The sequence below is a fragment of the Harpia harpyja genome, chromosome 8 (assembly GCF_026419915.1).
Source record: "Harpia harpyja isolate bHarHar1 chromosome 8, bHarHar1 primary haplotype, whole genome shotgun sequence".
Taxonomy (NCBI): Eukaryota; Metazoa; Chordata; class Aves; order Accipitriformes; family Accipitridae; genus Harpia; species Harpia harpyja.
In genome coordinates, this window is record NC_068947.1 from 30017235 (window position 1) to 30036144 (window position 18910).

Here is an 18910-nt window from a genome sequence, read left to right on the forward strand (position 1 = left end):
TACAGTTAAATGCTACTCAGTGAGCATGGCGAGCCTTCCTCGGTGAACTGTACCTGTTTTGAAAGGCAGAAACTCACCCCAGTTTAAGGTATTTGTTGCCTGGATTGGTGTGAAACCTGTTGATTTGGAGAACTAGTGCCCAGCCTCTCCAGGGAGCAACATTTGTTATGGAGGGTGTGGACCACAGATGACAATGTCTGTAGCTGTGTGGATAACTGCGTTAGGATGGAGCATGTATGCGTTGTAACAGAAATGTGTGGGTAATATACAGTCATGCTGACAGACATGGAGCAAAATTCACGTATATTAACAGGCTTATAACAGTTACATGAGCACCGTCACTACTGCCGGATAATTTCTGCCTAGTTTTTTGATAGAGCGGAGGCTGCAGGTTCTTAGGAAACACAGCGGTGGGAAATCAGATGTGAGAGTAAATCCCCTAGCCCTTGCTGCTTCTTTCCCATGTCTAATTTGCCATTGGGGAGGACAGTAAGGAGTGGGCGGCTGGCCAGATAAATTGTTACAGTGGATTGGATCTGGTCAGCAAGCTGCAGCATGGGCATTCTGGTTTGCATTACAAAAAAAAAAGGTTTTATATGAATTTCTGACCCAGCTTGCCTTGAAAGACATGTACATTAGATGTTGATGATTGTTATGTTTAAAGACCAGGTTCTTTTTCTGTTCTCAAGTAGAAGACTTTTGGAAGATCTTAGTAGTTTCTTTTCCATGATTATCTATTTATTCCCTTTGCTTAGGGCGGGAGTAATCTTTACTGCTTCTCTGCATTATTACATGCTTCTTGCAAGTATTCAGGCTTTTGCTTTATTATCCTTTGGAGACTCTTTCGCAGAGAAATGAACCTTGATGTCAGGTGGTAGTGAGCATGAATATTCCAGAGCCAAATTGCTCCTGCTGTGGAAAACCTCATACATAGGAAGAGAATTAAGGGAAGGAAATTTTCCATGAGGTTCTTCCCACAGCCCTTTCTCGTCTATTCTTTATATTCCAATGGTGAATGCAACAGATCAGAGGAGAATGCTGCTTCATGAGCATGGGAGATCCTTTGGCTAATGTTGGGATCCACAACGCAGAGCCTTCTGTGTACGGTTGTTAGATTTGTTGGTCGTCTCTGGCTTTTGCAGGGGTACTATAAAGTTAATTTTGCTCTTGTGAGCAAATAAATTGGGTCCTTTTATTTTTTCAGTGGTCAATACTTTGTTGATTGGTGATGCTTTGTTTGATGCTTGTTAATGCTAACACACAGAAGATTGCAAGGAGGAAAGGTTTAGGGTTTTGTGTTGGTTCTCTCCCTAATATGGCTGATCCATTAACCATGAAAGTTGAAACAACCTGTAGGATGACTTCTGATGTTTATGCATACCACTGTTTTATAAAGGATGTAAATTATATTTAGAGTAGTAACCAAAACATTTCACCTCCTTTATCTTTTAAAGTTAGTACTCAGTTTGCTTTTTCCCAATATTGCATGTTCTGCTTATCTGTGATTTCTCGATAGTAGTTCACTTGTACAGCAGGAAAGATGGCATAATGGAATAATGTTGTTTTTCATGATTATGGATGTTATGTACATTTCTAATAGCTCAAACCATTTTTGTGATGTTAATGAAAGTTTGGAAAGCTGAAAAAATTCCTTTTAAGTTGCTTTTTGGTTTTGAGGAAAATAATTATCCTCACAGTATTTTAATTTAGCAAATCTGTGTTTTTATGTAGATTCGTGCCCCTTGAAGAATGCGTTTTATGTCTGGTGCACAGACATATTGTTAGTCATCCTAAAATGAAAATAATTGATAAGTGACAAAGGTCTTGTAAATGTTTTGAAATCTTTGAGTGCATTTACAAAATTTGTGAAAGCTTCATATTTCTGATTCTTTAAATCAATCAGCCTGAGGGTGGTGGTGGGGACAGTTGTACTACTGGCAAAATATTAAGAATTAGACAAACTTGAATGGACTGTTTTATACTTTGAGAAACTGGAGTTACGTTTTGTAGTGTGCACTAAATACAAATTTAATGTGACTTCTGAAAAAGCAGAACAGTTTTAGTGTGCTGTGTATTTTCCGAAGCCAGTAGTTTGGCAAGATCTGCTGTAGTTTTAAAAATTGTTACGAGTATGGAGCTGTTGTGCTGTTTTATTGAGGCAATGTGTTTAGTTTGAGGGTTTGTTTACTACAAGACAAATGAGAGGCTTTGTTTCTAAAGGGGTCTATCCAGTGTTTCTTAGAAAGGGAAGAGAATAATTCAGGGTAATTGCCTAAGAACTTTCTTTCCTTTCCCTTTTTATTATTTTTTAATTATTTTTGTTATTATTTTTTATTTAAAAACATTACTGGTTCTGATGACTTGGTCCGTACCTAAACTTACAGCACTGGCTTTGACTAGGAATAGGATAAATCTCACCTGCTCCTACGAAAGTTTCTGTTGACTTTAATGTGAGATTTAATACCACTTCTAAGTTATATGGTAGGAAGTAGTCAAGAGGTCTAAAACTTAGAAAGGTAATAGAGATTCATAAACACTTGAGTTACTAAGGTTGGAGGAAAAAAAAAGGAGCCTAATATGTTGCAAATTTATATGTATGCAGTAAAGTGGGAATCCCTGGCTTGAGTATAAGGCAAAGCACCTGCAATCCTAAATTAAGAATGTTGTAAAGTGAAATAAAACAGTGAGAGAATATGTGTCGTAGAGGGATTTCTGACACTCTTGCTAGCTGGAGAGGAGGTTTGAGTCTCTGTATGACCTAGAAATTAGTGTTGTTGAAGATAAAACGAACCATGTTTGGGAGAAGGAAATGCACTTGGCAACGGAGTACCCAAATATACTTGATAACCAGGAATCACTGCTGACTACTGTTGGCTTCAGTGATTTTGTTGGACACATGGCAACAGTATTACAGTGTGATCCTTGCTGGAACTGTTCAAGTGTAATTAATTCTTCTGTTGGGCTTATCTGGTTGTCAGCTTCTTACTTGCCTCTCAAAATGGCCTGGGGTACCAGGATGAAGTATACATGTCTAACATAGACACACATGTGGAAATAAGGTGCATGTATATGAAAGATGGCTGCCTGCCAGACACTTTTAGTTTTTCACTTTTTGTAACAAGCTATATTTTCTGTAATCAGTATGCTGCTTCTTGCTTTGTAATGATATCTGAGATTTCCAAAGACAATAGAAGAGTATTTAAACAAGAGTATTTGAAGGTGAGTATTGGCAATGCAATGTTTCTGTGATAATACAGAGACCCATCTATTTGTCAAAAAAAACAAAACACAATGTGTTGGGGTTTTTTTCTTCCCCCCAGGCTTGTGATATTTCTTTAGCAATCAGGTGTTCACAAAATATTAATAATAGTTAATACAGCAAATCAAAAGTGTAAAATATGTGCTTGCTTTCCCCCATCAGTCCCACATCCTTAATTATAAGAAGGAAGAAGTGATACAGAAGCCTAAGGAGGTTGTTTGGGGTGATGAAAGAAGAGGACTGGGGAATAGGGAATCTTCTTTAACTTTATAAAACAAACTTGTGGGTTTTGTTTTTTGTGTTTTTTTTATATTGCAAATTATTGTTTAATGTAGGTGGCTCCCCACCCCCTTTTTAAGGGCAAATGTAGAAAAGCTTGTGTTTGGCAGAGCAGGGGAAGGAGCTCAAGGACCTGGTTCTATACTGGATGCCTTCAAAGGCTAAGAATGGGAGGTGTAGCTTAGACTTGGAGATTGCAGGAGTTGAAACTGATTTTTACATCATGTTTATACCTCCCAGATATGGGTGGCTGCAGAGATTGAAGGCTAAATTAGAGCCTATGGTAATAAAGGTAGCCAAGTAGAATTACTAACAGACAACTGATTAAGGCAACTTTAAAGGATGTCTTTTCACCATTTAAAGATGTTTCCAGACATCACTTTGCTCTGAAGTGCACTTAAAAATTCTGTGCTCTGCAGACAACCAAAAAGCTGTGCTTGTGAATGTTAAAAATGACCTTGAGCAGAAGAACTCAAAGGTTGTTGGTGGCTTTGTACTATATAAAATAAACTGGCACAGCAATGAGAAAAACCTGCATTAAGGTTCAGGGCTCTGATTCAGCAAAACACAAACTTAAACATGGTTACGGTCCTTATTCTTCTGTGAATGCTCATGTAATCTGGATCGGGACAGAAGTTAAATAGTAGAATAAACCATATTCATGAGTGTATGTAATATGAAATGTTGATACTGTCCTTAGATGGGTATCTGAGATGTCTGAAGCAGGAAATGAACGCCCCAAATTGAGTAGTGCTTTCTGTGCAAGCAGTCAGCCTCGCTTTTTTTGAGATGCACCTTGAGGAGAGGTGTCCCCAGGTTTGGAAGTTACTGCTTTTGGCAAAACAACTGCAGAAAATCGTTGCTGTGAGTGTTTGAGAGTTGTTGGGAGACCTAAATTAAATGTCTCGTTTTACTAGCAAGGTGCAGAAAATGCCTGAGTATTAATTGAGATCTCAGTAGGATAAGGTTATTTCCCTTGTAACCATATAAACACTAATAATCTATTAAGACTTTTTTTCCCCCTGTGGATATGGAAAGAATAGCTGTATTTGATCACTTCAATCTACATTGTTCAGGACTTCCTGCCCTTAACTGTTAGTCTTAAGCAATAGTTACATACTACCATAACTAGTGTATTGGTTATACTAGTATACTAGTATAAGAATGCTAGCTATATTAAGTAAACTTGAAACTAATACGCTAATAATAAGGCTTCTCTACCTTTGCTTCTTTACATCTAATTTCCGTGACTTTAGTTAAGATGCGTAGAATTCATATAGACAAGTAAGTAGATGCCCCTAACACTTCATAATAGTATTCATCTTCATTTTTCAGCTATGTTTTTCTTTTTCTTTATAACCATTCTAAGATTTATCTGTGCTAATGTTTTATCTGTTATTTCAGTACTAAATTTGTATCTGGTGATACGTTTCATGCAAGCACACTTGTTTTTACTATATTAGTATTACTAGGATATTAGTACTATAAAGAACAATTTATCAAATTTTCCATTTAGTCAAGTTGCATAAGTAGCCCCCCTTTACCTAATTTGCACTTAAAAAAAAATTGTAATTGCTTTACAGTATAGCTATCTCATAAACAGTGTAACAGAACATAAAATAACGAGAATCATAATTTACAACTTTTGTCTCCAGAAAATTTTCATGTGCAGTGCTAGACCAAGGGCTGCTTTCACTGCTGCTGGGAAGTTAGGTCAGCAATGTTGGGTGACATAGTCTCAGGACAATTTTTCAACTGTTACTTGTTAATACCGGTACCAATGGGAGTATCTGCGTTTGCTCCCAAGAGAATGTTTTTGTCAATAGCATCTTTGCTTTGGCAGATAATGGTTTCATTTAATAATGGGGTCCAGGTGGGAAAAGAATGCATTATATTAAATTCTGCCATCTTTGTCCCCTTTCTTTTTCTGCGCAGAGGTACACTGCATACAAAATAACTGCCTTATGCTTAAAGAACGTTAACAGTGTATAGTCAGAATCAGCAGTTAGAACATGGCAGAATTAAGGTTGCGCAGACAACCTGTACGTGGATGGGTTGTAAAATGCTCGTCCCGTCCATTATAGGGCTTGCACGTGTTTGTGCAAGCGTGCCTGTGTAGGGAGCCACACAGATAGAAAACAACCTCCTTCTCTGCACTTGCTGGCCATGAGAAATTGTAGCCGCAAAGACCATTTTTATCAGATGGTTAGCAATGAATGACGGTCTGACTTGACAGGTGGTATGTTGTCATGATGGCTGTGTTTTGGGTATATGGGCATGCAGGTTGCTGCTGTAGCTTTTGAGTCGTGGCTAGGTGCTGAGTAACTGTACTTGCTGCTTCTCTCTGATGTTCTTAGGACAACCTGATTTGGAAAGTTTTCACTGGACTGTTGTGGCCCTGGAAGAAAGCTGCTAATTTGTATTTCTGGGTTTTGGCTTCTACTTTTGGCAGGGCTGCACAATGTGTCCCATACTTGGCAGCAATGACTACCTGGCTTGAAAGCTTTTGTTGCATCATTAAATCATCCCGCTCAGCTCAAATGTTGCAACGCGAGTTCTTTGTTTTTGTTTTGGGGGTTTTCACAACACTTGATGTTTGGAAAACCCATAATATATTTTTGTTTTGTTACGTGTTGGAGAAACTTAAGAAACCGCGGATGTTGCATGATCGGCTGCGCGCACTGTGAAAATACTTCTTGGTATTTTCTGCTAGGCTAACATGTAACATGTGAACTACTTAAACTGATCTCCCCTAATCCCCTTTCCTGGTAACTGGGGTAAACTGGAACGTTTTCTAGGAAACAGTGTAGAACCCAGCACTGCAATAATTGTGTAATATGGTAAGTGACCAAACTCTTTTTCTAATCCACAGTTGGCTGCCCATATGCACCCTGTCATTCAAAGGCCACAAAAAGGACACATTTGTGCAGAAAGATCAATGAACCCACATGCGTGGATCTGCTCGACCTCCATTTGCTAGAGGCCCTGAGGTGGCAGAGGCGGTGTGCGAGGTTTTGAGCCGCCTCTAGCCTCCCACTGCCCTACGGCCGCGGAGCAGAGTCGGGCCGGGTCGGCAGGGCAGAGCAAGCCTTGAGACCGCTCTGAGCCATCGCGGGGGTTGTTCTGACATCCAGGCGCTGGGGAACGCCCTGGCCTTCTGTCCAAGTGTAACAAACGCTGTGGAAACCTTGGTAGGTCTGTGGAAAAGCACGTGTATGGTGCGAGTTCCTCGTCTGCTGGTACAGAAGGCACCGTCACTGACATTACTGGAAACCAACACTTAAAATTGTTAAAGCCTTCTAACAGGGAGGGCATTTTGCGAGAAGAGCCATGGTTGTTGGGCGTGAACCTGTTGTAGTGGTAGGCAGAGGGTGGTGTTACAGCAGTTGTGACATAACTGCCAAAGCTGCGTCCTTCTTCAGTAAACTTGAATGTGTTTTGTTCCTGTCTAGTAGACTATGGTACTTAAAAAATGACTGTACAAACGCAGACGAAAGGAAGCCCTGGGTGCTCAGCCAGAGAAGAATCACAACACCCTCTGCTGGTACGAGTGGCTCCTTCTTCCTCTTCTCTGCAAAGACTTACTTGCCTGGCGGGTATCCTAGAAATAGTAAAAGACGGTTCTGAAGTGCAATGCTGGCTCCTCTCAATTAAGATGAGGTTATTTTAACCTGTTTGTATTTTTTTTTTTTTTTCCTGTAGAAATTTGATAGTTCAATCTGACCAATAACACCAGAACTAGAATAGGTGAGGAGGCGGCGGTGATGGTTTTTCTCCACTTTCAGATGTGGGAATCCATGTTACTTTCTAACTAAGCATACAGAAGGCCACTCCTAGTTGGCAAACTCTTACTGAAGTTGGAGTTGGAGGTTCTGTGTGCCAATCTGTTTCTGAAGAAAGCGTCCATCCCTTCGATGTGCTGATAGTTGCATTCGAATAATGCTGCCAAATCCATTGGGTAAACTTGTGGTTTCACAGAGTGACCATGTGTTCCCAGGGCCTTTCCTAGAGGTTATGTCTCTGTGCGTGCTCAAGTTTTTAGAAAGCCTCTGTGTTGCTCGTCAGATGATGAGCAGTCAAAAGCAGGCAGGCAGGCTGGGCGATTAATTTATTTATTTTTGTTTCCCCAGTGCGTAGTCATGCTCTCAAACTCTTGGTAGGCCTGTCACATATTAATGCCCTCTACTCTACTTCCTTCTTGGCTCAGGATGACTGAGAAGGAAATCACAGGTTGAGGAGTGGACACTTCTCAAAAATTTCTTCTCATAAAACATGTCTGATGCCTGCCAAAGCAACCTTCTGCGGGTTCCTGACCCTCCTCCTTCTCTTACCTGCCTTGCCCTAACACACAACGTGTCGTGGTAGGTGCTGCCGCTTTCACTCGGAAAAATAACGTTCACCCCTGATATTTACGGAGGGGCTGGGACGGTGAGGCGCTGAGCACCCCTCTCTCTCCCCCGCCTGCCAGCCTGCAGAGCGCCGGGGTATGTCACTGCAGTGCTCTGACACAACCCCCAGCACCAGTTGGAAAAATGACAGTTTGAGTTGGGGGGGAGGAGAGGGACGGGGATGGCTGTGCGGAGGGCCGGCTGAGTGTTCGGTATTAACAGCAGCACCATTCCTAGTAAATGGTTGCTTACATAATTTCGTTATGAAAGAATGCTGCTGGTGGAACCGTGCTCCTCTCCGTGTCTTATTAAAGTGTCCCTTCAGCACGCCTGTGATGCACTGCCTCCTGCATGAGAAGGGTTAAGAGGAGACAACATCCTGTCAAAGACCTTGTTTTTAATTTTGCCTCTCACACTGGCACAGATCCGGCTAAGAGCAGCCCAGATTAGTTCGGAAAACCTTTGAAGAGATTTAAGATGTCCTTCAGCCAGTTTGAAGGTTTTTGTCTTGCAAATCCAGTACAAGGGCGCCTGCAGGCATCTCGACCCTTGCTGTGCTGCTGATGCAGCTCAAGGTCACACTAACCCGCCCTGTGACATTCAACAACACACACACACACAAAAAATTATGCGGTGAAACTGCTTCAGCATTCAGCCAACCAACAACTTCCTCAGTTCCTCACTAAGGAAGAAGTGTGTGGGGGGTTTTTTTTTCTTTCTGTCTTTTTTTTTTTTTTTTTTTTTGGCTTCGTAGATTTTTGCTGCAGGAAATAATCCAGGATTTCTGGTGTGTGTGATGACAAGGTCATTTCTTAATTAGAACACATGTAAAGAACAAAGCTAAATGGCTTCAAAACAGCTTTGTAGTTGATGGAGAGGATTTAAATTATTTAAAGAGATAGTCACCCAAGTATGATGGAAACTGAATTCTAAACACATTAACTCTTTCAGTACTCTATGGTTTCCATATGCTACTCAAAAGAAAATGTCAAACTTGATGAGCGTTATTGCAACTGCTGTTAAATGAACATTTTTACATCTATTTATAGTTAGGGTTGTATTATGCTTTCTCTTATCAGAGTTATGAAAGCAAGATTTTTTTTTTTTAAGAGTGAAATATTCCACACTGGCTCGAGATCAAGAGATAGCCATAGGAAATTGCTTCTTGAAGATCAGTGACTTAATTTCTACCACATTGTGTATTTGGGTGAATGTATTAGCATAAATATATGTGGGTGTGTGATTACATGTATAAATTACAGTGCAAGTATACAGGTATTATTTCATATCTGCTGCTGGGAGAAATCTGGACTACTGTCCTCAGTACTCAACACGGTTGCAAGGCGTAAGGATATAAAGAAGGTGGATTTGAGATTAGGGAATAGGGAATGAAAGGAGAGAATTAACAAGGTAAATGGCAACTTCTCTTAGTTTGAAATTACCATGAGCTGGCTGGAAAGACTAACTATAGGAGACATCTTGGAATTTGAATTTTGTTTCTTTGACTCAAAGCACCTAAACATAAAGACATTGGTACAGCTGTCTTAACCATGGTTTGGAGTGGTTGTATGTTAATTATCCATCCTTTTAATCTTATCCTCCTATTTTTATTGTTTTTTTTCCTTGTTCTGTTTTCTAGACTCCTTGTTCTGTAAATGCCTGGGGGCTGGTAAGACGACCACCCTTCTGTGGTGGTTGCCTTGGGGGTGTGCAGGCCAAGGCGCCCGTGGGCAGTGCTCACCCCTGAGCTGCAGGACCTGCCGCACCGGAGAGGAGCTGGAGCTGGAGCCAGATTTACTGTGGTCTGTAGGACCTGCCTTTTGGTACCAGCACACAGTAACTTCCCAGGCTGATTGCTTAAGAGAACAGTGAGGGCGAAAAAACATTTGGAAATTGTTCACCAAGGGGGGAAAAAGGCAAAAAAAGCGTTGAATAGAAACTTTGCTGCCAAATTCAGGGCTATATGTGTGCTCAGAGATGCCACCGCATGATGCATCAGAGAACTGAAATGTGGAGAAATAAGTCTTCCCCCTGTAGTCAAAAGTCTAGCACTTAACTCAGATTTAAGTGTTTGAAGTGTAAGTGACATAAAGTTTACAGAGTTTATGGCTTGTTGTTTTGTTTGTTTTTTTTCTGGGGTAAACCTTGTTCCGCTGGAACACGAGGCACAGCACATGTCAAATGTCAGGCCGAAATGCAGTATGCTTACTAGAGAGAGATTGTGCTGGCTCTGAGGACCTCCTTGTGAGAAAGGAGGAAGCTGCATTTGCCAGGATAAAGAGGGAAGATCAGGCGCTACAACTTCTTTCCTGTTTGGGTTGCTTTTTTTCCTTTCCCTGCGCTATCTGGCTGAGACAAGGCTTGCGAGAAGAAAACGAGGGAGGAAAACAGGCTCCACACAAGAGAGATGGATAGGACAAAACTAATGTGCTCTGTGAAATCTGTACATTCCTGCCCTTGCCTGGGGTGTGCCGTGCCCTTAATATTATGGGAGACCTAAGCTCACCTGCTAGTAATTTCTAATTTACTGTCCTAATTCATCGATTTGTTATCACTAATTGTACTTCATTTACTTCTGTGTAGTTTCCAGTACCTAAAGGGTTGAAAGGTTGCTGTAATTGGCACCCGCAGCTGCTCTTTCTTTTGACAGGGGATAATTTTGCAGCCTATGCTTTGTGTGACAGCTGCCTAATTGGGCATTCTCCCCTTGTAGCAAGCCTGCCTCCTCCAGCCTCCCTGCTGACAAATGGTGGTGGATTATAGATGAGGACACGCTGACCCGTTCGACCTTGCTGAGACAGCGGGGAGGGGCCTCCTGCTACTTGAGGGAAGCTTTGGGTCATTTAAAGGACAAGGTCATGAGCCAGGTGGGGAAATGACATGATATCACATGACAATAGCCCGATGACACGGTCAGTATGTCAAGGACAAACTCATCAGTACTGATTAATGCTGCTTTTGCCTGGTGTCTCTGCGAAGCCACGGATATTTCAAAAATATTTTGCTAATTTATTCTAGGTAAAGTGCCAAACACTATTCTCAGGGTTGTTTTGGGGAGTGTTTGTACGGTGTTTTCTTCTCAATACTGATCACGTGGAAAAGCAGTGTTGTTAAAACCCTGCCGATGAACATTTATAGGGTTCATCTCGATGTTTTTGGCAAAATGTGCATCTGCATGTACTGTAAGGAAAATGCCAGGAAGGATGCATGACAGGGCAGAACTTGAGGGGGGAAAAAATCCCTGATTTTAGATTCCAGTATTTCACTTTTCACTCCTACTGGAAATGCACGTGTATGAACCTTTATGAAAACACATGTGTCCGCATATGTGTGGCTGACTGGAATGTGGGAGAAGCATGTGAATAAAAAGAACCAAAGAGAAAAGTTAAATATAAATTGAACGGTTAAAGAAAAAGTCTTGTATTAGCTCAAGGGTGATACAGTTAAGATAATGCCTTGCCTATTTTAAGAACTAGTACAGTATCCAGCTATGCCAGGCAATAAAAACCTGCTAAGTGGGTTTTCGAAAATGTTGTGAATACAAGTGACAATATTTTGAGAGCATCTTCATGTTGCATTTCTATGCTAATAAACTTCAAGGTAAATGAACAGCTTGTTTGACATTTGCTATGTTAGACAATAATAAAATGCTTTCTTCTGGAGTAATTAGACTTGATAGATTGATTATGTTAAGAGGTAAAGATAAATACAATCAAAAAGAAAAACTCTCTTAAAGGTAGTTGTTGCCTGGTTTTGAACTTTTAACGCTATCGTTCGGTTTTAGCCGATGCCTAATGGTGCGTCTTGCACACATGGCGTGTGTGCACACGCATGCACGCATGTGTAGACACGCATGGCATGCTCTGAGTTTTTGAAACAGCCTGTGAAGCCGAGAGAGGAGTGTTCACCCAGGAGCACAGTTCCCGTTTCTGTGAGATCTGATTTGTTGTTGGAAGCTGTTGTGTCTGAACCTCGTCAGTTCACCAGGATGTAATTTTACTCCCCCGAGGTAAAAAGCCGTCAGTGGTAAAGTGTGATAAATTAGTTCACTCAAGTAGATGCGCGTGCGTGTGCGTATGTGTGTATGTGTTTAATTCTGACCTTGCTGTGCATGTGTTTAGCTGCTCTCAGTGCCCGAGTCAAGCCTGGTGGAGGTTTAATCCTGTGCCCTTGTACACGTATACTTGATTAGTAGTTGTGGTTATCTCAGCAGAAGACATTCTGCCCTCCTCCTTGTATTGGTCGGGACCCGGGCATTGGGGAGTCAAGTCGAAGGAGAAAGAAAAGAGATTTTGCATTAGTATTCTATGAAAGCCTTACTGTCTGCAGAACAAATTGATTGCTACAGTGTACCTGTGCTTGGCACCACTGCTGTGAAAGAAAGGTATGGTTGTAATCTGTTTTATTGTATTACATATTGTGACACTCCAGGAATGTTTAACATTCGGCTCTTCTGTGGTACATGCTAGAAGTCTAAGTAAAGAAAAATACGTGAATGAATGAAAAGTATGTGAGGCTGTCATTATCGGTAGCTTTGTTTACTACAACTAACTAAGTAGCCCCTGCTAATGAGACAAATTTATTTTATGTGCCAATGGCAACGTAAGGAGATGGATAACTGAATTCTCTGTATTATATTCGGTTACTCGCATCTGTCTCAGTAGTTGCGACATACGTACACAGATAAAATCCTAATTAACCTCTTAAGGGGGTTTTGGTTTAGCTTTAAAATGTGAAATATACTTCAATGTGGATGTGTTTGCCTCTTTAAATGAAAATGTGGGGATTTTTTCTAGTTTTTAATCTGCTGCACTGGTCCTACATGGGGGTGGTGGTATGTGAGTGGAGGTATAAAAATATGAAAATCTTAGATGTGCCGCTACGATAAACAGAACAAGAACAAAGCTGAGGAAAAGTCTTACAGGATTTGAGCCTTCATCCCCCCCCCCCCCAAATAACGTGTAAACATGCACCCATATTTTAATGAGAAAGCTAGTGCTCTTTATTTCCTTAACTCAGTTGCAGACTTTACACAGTTGATTCTCTGGTTTTATAGACGCTCAGCTGATGTCAGTTGTGTGTTTGCTGGGAAGTATGAAGCACTCCATTAATAAAATTCAGGCTGTTTCACAGAGAGCTGTGCTTAGTGCTTCGGTCTTGGCATTACGGAAGTTGTGTTGGTGATTATTTGGATGTTTGCTTGTGGTCACTCCAGAACATCTGAACTATCTGCTCTTGTCATGCAGACATTCCTGACTAATTAAGTTTAGGACAGGTGGCAGACTCCTCCTGGGCATTTAAATCTGCATGTAAACCTAATCTAATAACTTGATGAGAAAATGAAAATCCATCTTTCCTGGTGTGTTATCACCACGCACGAGCCACAGATGTATTTGCGAAATCCTCTCTCTACTCTTTGTCCTGGTAGGTGACAAGTAAATGAGTTGCTTTAAGGAAATGAGGGACTTGGAAAACACGGTATGCTGAGGAGCAGTCATGCACTATAATAGTTACTTCTGTCATATGGCCTTGCCGACTTAAGATTAACACTTTATAGATGTGCAGTATATTTATATGAGTGTACCCTTGAGCTTACATTTTTATACCTGCAAAGAGTGTGAATACAGCCTTATGCATGCAAGTCGTCGATCTTCAAGATCCTTTGACAGCTAAGAAAATTTGAAGAACCCTGGATAGGGAAGCTCTGTGATGTGATTGTTTGTACTCAAATAATGACGACTTTAATTACAACTAATTAGTCAAAACTTATTTATTCAAAGCAAATATTCTGTGAGTGAGCTATTCTTCCCCCTGGATTTTTTTGGAAGTCTAAACACATGTTGTAGTGATAGCAAAAGTCAGTAAAAACAGTTGCACCATTTACACAGCAGATCGCAAGATTAAGGTACTTGACCATATGTAACAAGAAGAAGTTAATTGCAGTAATACTGCAGAAATGGTTCAATCTTACCTTAAATTCTGAATTGACTTTTTTGTAGATTTTAACCAGTTAGTGGCAGGCAGTTCAGTTCTGAAGAAGGTGTTAGGTAAATATGGGGCAATTCTGCATTTCAATGCAATTAATTTTTGTTCATAAATAATTCCACCTATGACTTTAAATAAATGATTAGTGGAAAAGAAAATGACATGTGATTAAATCCAAGTCCTTGAAAACATTTTACCAGTCAAGATTGCTATGACTGCTTTGAGACTTTTTCTAATTCCTCTGTTGAGTAGAGCCAGTTCTGGGAGTTGTGGGGTTTTTGTTTTGTTTTGGTGGTTTTTTTTTTTTAATCAATTATTAGTGTATTGATAGAGATATGAGGTAGATTTGTTAGATCACAGTTAAAAGAGTACTGATGAGTATGTGGGGTTTGATGTCTCAGTTTTCCTAGGGCCATGGAATATATCAGCTTGGGTAGCATGTGATTTTCCTGGATTTTTTTAAATGGAAAGTAGAAGGATGTTTGCACAATTAAAACTTTTACTGCCAACTTTACTGAATGAACATGCCTGGTAACACTAAAATCTTGATGAGAATTTTGGAATGCAGCTTGGCCTGGAATAGACTGCTATATTTGGGGGGGTGGGGTGGGTGGGTAGAACCTAAACAAGAAAACCAAAAAAACCCAACCAAATAAACTTAATCAGATTTTAAACAACATTCTTACTGTACATTGGAGGCATCCCGTTTATTCCAGCGTTGGTTAGCTGTGTAACACCGCCTTTCCTCTGGAAATATTTAGTAAAGTTTTAAGTAAGAGTTGGTGCTTGAGCGTATCATCAATTTAGGCTGATTTTAGAGGCAAATTCCAGTTTAGGTGTGTTTTTGAAAGGTAGCTGTGCCCTGCTTGAGATTGTGAAATGCCTGTTCCCCATCTCCACCCCCTTTCCTTCTGTTATCATGTTTTACCATAGTAAAGAAAAGAGGAAGTTGAGGTGTTGCATAACTTCTCTAAGTAAATAGATTTTCTGTGCAGATACTGAAGGCAGCCTTAACTCAACCAGTGCTGTAGCTACCAGATTCCTGCTAATGCTAAAGGCAGTTGTGTAATTAATGGCCTTGTGCACTGAACTGAGACTGCTGCAAAACCTCTGGAGGGAATTATTTTATCTATTGTGTTGGTTAACTTCCCCTGAAAATTAAAAGTGTTGCTGATGCTCCGTTGGGGTGATGGGTGAGGATTTTACAAGGCCTGATGAAATAAGCTCTGGCGTCTTTTTCCTGACCACTGGACAAAGCATCTGCAGAAGCAGAGTCGGATTGAATGATTGAAATCGAGCTGTTAAGAAAATCGTGATCAGTCTTACTTGAGGCGGTGAGTGTGGTAAGATAAGAAAGTAGAATGCTGCACTTAGAAGTTTTGTGTGTTTTTAAGATGTTCTCATTGTAAAATCACAGAAAGAATTGGGACCTGGTTTTGGTACTAGCATGGTTGCCTTTTGTAATGATGGTAAATGATTTAGAGTAGACAATATTATTAATCTTCTTTATCTAATCTATTCTCCTGAAGCCATATGAAAAACCTGGGGATTGTTAAAAGTTCCAAATGCCTTTTTTTGTTTGCATCTCTGCTTCTGCAACATCAGCCATAGGTGGCACTGACTATTAGCAGTTACAAGGTTTGGGATACTTCCCGTCCTCCCAAATTTACATGTTTTGTAAAGCCAGTGGCAGCCACTTGATCTATTTTCTCTCACTCTGGCAAAGAGCACGTGTGGCAGGTATCTGCAGGTTCTACAAAGGAGTAAGTATAGGAACTAAGTTTAGTGGATTTGGTCAATTTGGAAGCTTCCATCTTCTGAAGCTGAAATTTGAGTTTATGAGAACTCATCAGGAAAAATGTTAATATTGATTGTTATGGGATGAATATTCTTCCTCTGCTTTTTGGCTCTGTTTAAATGGGAGGCAAACTTCTTTCTGCAGGCTTAATTCTAGTTACTGGTGTGACTTGCAGAGGATGCTCAGTCAGGCTTGGTGTAATTCAGGGTTCCAGAGCCTGGGCACCACGGAGCAGTTCAGCACACACAAAAGCTGCCTGTCTGGATTCACTTGCTACTGCAGCTTCGTCACCTTTCCTTCATAGGTCTGCTTCTAGTGTGGACTGCTGGAGTTTTGTTTATACACTGGTGTACATATGGATGAATGCACACTCTGTTCTAGTCCGTCCAAGCAATCCAATGCTGTGAATGTATTGCAGCTGAATTAGACTGGTAAAAAGCAGGTTTTGACAGCTTTCTAAAGCAAGGAAATAAAAATGGACCTGTTTGGGAAGGAAGTGCTTAGATACGTGTATACGTGCTTATACATAGTTGACTATGAAAGATCCTTGCTTCAGGAGCAAAAGGACTTATTGTTCTTGGTTAGGAAAGAGACTGAAAGTGGGTGGTGGATCAGAAGAGCCACTCTGCAAAACTCTATTTGCTGCTGCTGTGCAGTGGTCCTTCCAGCTCCAATCAACTAAATAGTGCTCGCCCAGCTCATTAGGACTGTTTCAGCATGTCAGACCTCTGAGAAATAGGAAAAGTTGGTGCAATTATGTTTTTGATCCTAATGCCATCATTCATCTTTTCAGTTCAGTACTGACACAGTTGTTGTCTTGGAGAGAACGTCGTTTCAGCAGGTATAGTGGAAAATCTGTATTGACTGTACTTGACTGATGCACATCTACCCCTAAGGGTGATGGCAGTGCTGGTAATTTTTCTTATTTTGGAAGATAAAGGCATTCACTGTGGTGTTCAAGTCCTGTTCCTTTAGTAATCCCCATTGTTTCCTCAAGCTTAGTGTACTCAATTGTTTTATTTCGCCAGTAGAAGAAGAAAAACCACCCACAAACTGTAGAGACAGAATATCTTGGAATTAAAGGGCAAAACTGAGATTTAGAAGATCTGTTGTCTTTTGCTATGGATATGGACTTCATGTGACTGTGGGCAAGTTGCTTAATCTTCCCCTGTGCTCACTGTTCCTCATGTATGAAGTGGGAATATTCTAAATGACTGCTGTGGTATGTTCATTGATGTTGTAAAGTGTTCCGTTTTGTTCAAAGACGGAATAACTTCTTTCTTGCAATTTTGACAGTGCCCAGTAGCCTCCAACATGGTTTAGACCCGCACAGTGCACGTAATGAGAGGTCGTGGTGAACAATGAAGGAGTGAAATTACTATGATCAGTCTCTAAAGAGCAGCAGCCACCTAACATCACGTATTTAGATGTCAGACTGAAATAGGTCTTTGGTAACTGAAATACCTCTTGTCACTAGTTTGTTTGTGGGTGGGTTTTTTTACGACCTCACGTTATGTATAAGTAATATGGAATTGAATTCTGTAGCTCGTTCGAGTCTGAAATAGTTCGGGATTTTTTTTTTCCAGATTCATGTAGTGGATGGATAATCTGTGAAAATCCCTTCTATAGTTAGGAATGTTGCCTACTGTCTGCAGCTTGGTGGGGACTACATCAAGCTTTTTTAATTAGGGAGTTTTTAAATGATGGTTGTATGTTGCATCGAAGACAAACAGGATGCTTGGTCAACTTCAGACACTTTCTTCGTCTAAGCTTTTCTACCTGTGACTGTCATTTAAAAAAAAAAAAAATAATTTCATGGAAGGGTAGTTCACATGCATGTTTTGTGTAATTTGCAAGTGTGGACTCTTGCACATGGTTACAGCTGACAGAGTACAGTCAATGGAGGAAAAAGTCTCATATCAACAGTTCCCTGCTCTTAAGAGCATTTCTTCTGTTCTCCACGATTTATGAGGTCGCTATGTCAAAGGTTTTTGTAGCATTCAGGTAGTTGTGATGGAGTGCAAACCAATTTAAAATTAAAAATGGCTGGATGAGCTTTACTATGCAAAAATTAAACTTCTAATCAAATTTGCCAATCAACCAAAGAGAAGTGTTTAACAAGAGAGGTTTTAGTGGCAGTACCTAGAGTGGCAAAGATTTTGCTTATATAACCCTATCAAATAGCCTGGGTTTTTTGGATGTGCATTAGGAAGACTGTTGTAAATACTACTACCTTTCTCAGGATTGGTATCTGTGAGGAACATGGATCATGCTTGCTCTTGGAAAATACCAATTTGCATTGAAGTAAGGTAATTAAAGGTGAATACAAGAATTCATGGAAGACTTTAGAAAGGTGCTTTCAGTAACATGTGATGTTCAGATGTATTAGCAAAAAGGAGGCTGTTGTTATTCTGTGTTCTTTAGTCATTCATGTCTAATAACTAAAAATAATTTACGTTCAGTGCACACTTTGCTTCTCATGTGTAGAAGTGAATTACAAGAATAGTTTAGTCTATTAATTTTCGTTTTGGAATGTAAGCCCCCCATGCCCCAATATAAGTGGAGCTTTTGGTCTGAATGGTGATGGATAGGGAGTGAGTTACTGATTTTTCTCCTTACCTCCCTCCTGCCCCTTTCTCAACAACAGATCATAGAGTCAAGATGTTTTAGATCTTACAATCCTCCCTCTTGTTCCATTGGTCAAGATCACAATAAAAATGATGTAACCCCTGAAGATTTTGACTTCCCATCCATATGCATTGTAGCATGATGTTTATTGTAGTTCAGTGGAAATACTTCCTACAATGGTGGAGAAATAAAGCTGTTTAAGGAAGCATGCTACCTAGAATTTCACCTCTTGCTTTATATATTAATTAAGCAGGTTGCTTGTGTCCTTTTACAGTGTGCAGCATCCTACATCATCTTGTTTCTGCTCTTCTTTTTCTTACTCTTTGGGTCTTCATACTTGTGAGGCAGTGTCCCAGGCAGCTTGGATAGCCTCACTGCCTTCACCTGCCATTGATGCTTTTCTTTCTTATACCTACTTTTTCCCTACAACCCTTTCTTTCTTAGTTATCTCTGTATCTTGTCTTAGTTTTTAAGCACTTTGGGGTTGTAGTCTGAATTTACGGGAATATAAAATAGTTTACAATAGTAATTATGCCATGCAGTGTTTCCCAGCAAATGTCAAGCGCAGACAGA

At 40.3% G+C, this 18910-nt stretch overlaps 1 protein-coding gene across 9 annotated transcripts in view; it reads left to right on the plus strand.

The window, feature by feature from the left end:
* NRIP1 (nuclear receptor interacting protein 1) overlaps positions 1–18910 on the plus strand; it is a 79304-nt gene that overhangs the window by 33941 nt on the left and 26453 nt on the right. For 2 of the 9 annotated variants that reach the window (XM_052795250.1, XM_052795252.1), the window contains exon 1: positions 11914–12310. The exons of the other annotated variants lie outside the window; for them this stretch is intronic. The gene's annotated coding sequence lies outside the window, so the exon portion shown is untranslated. Of the gene's footprint in view, positions 1–11913; positions 12311–18910 lie in introns of those variants that run through there. 9 annotated transcript variants of the gene reach the window in all.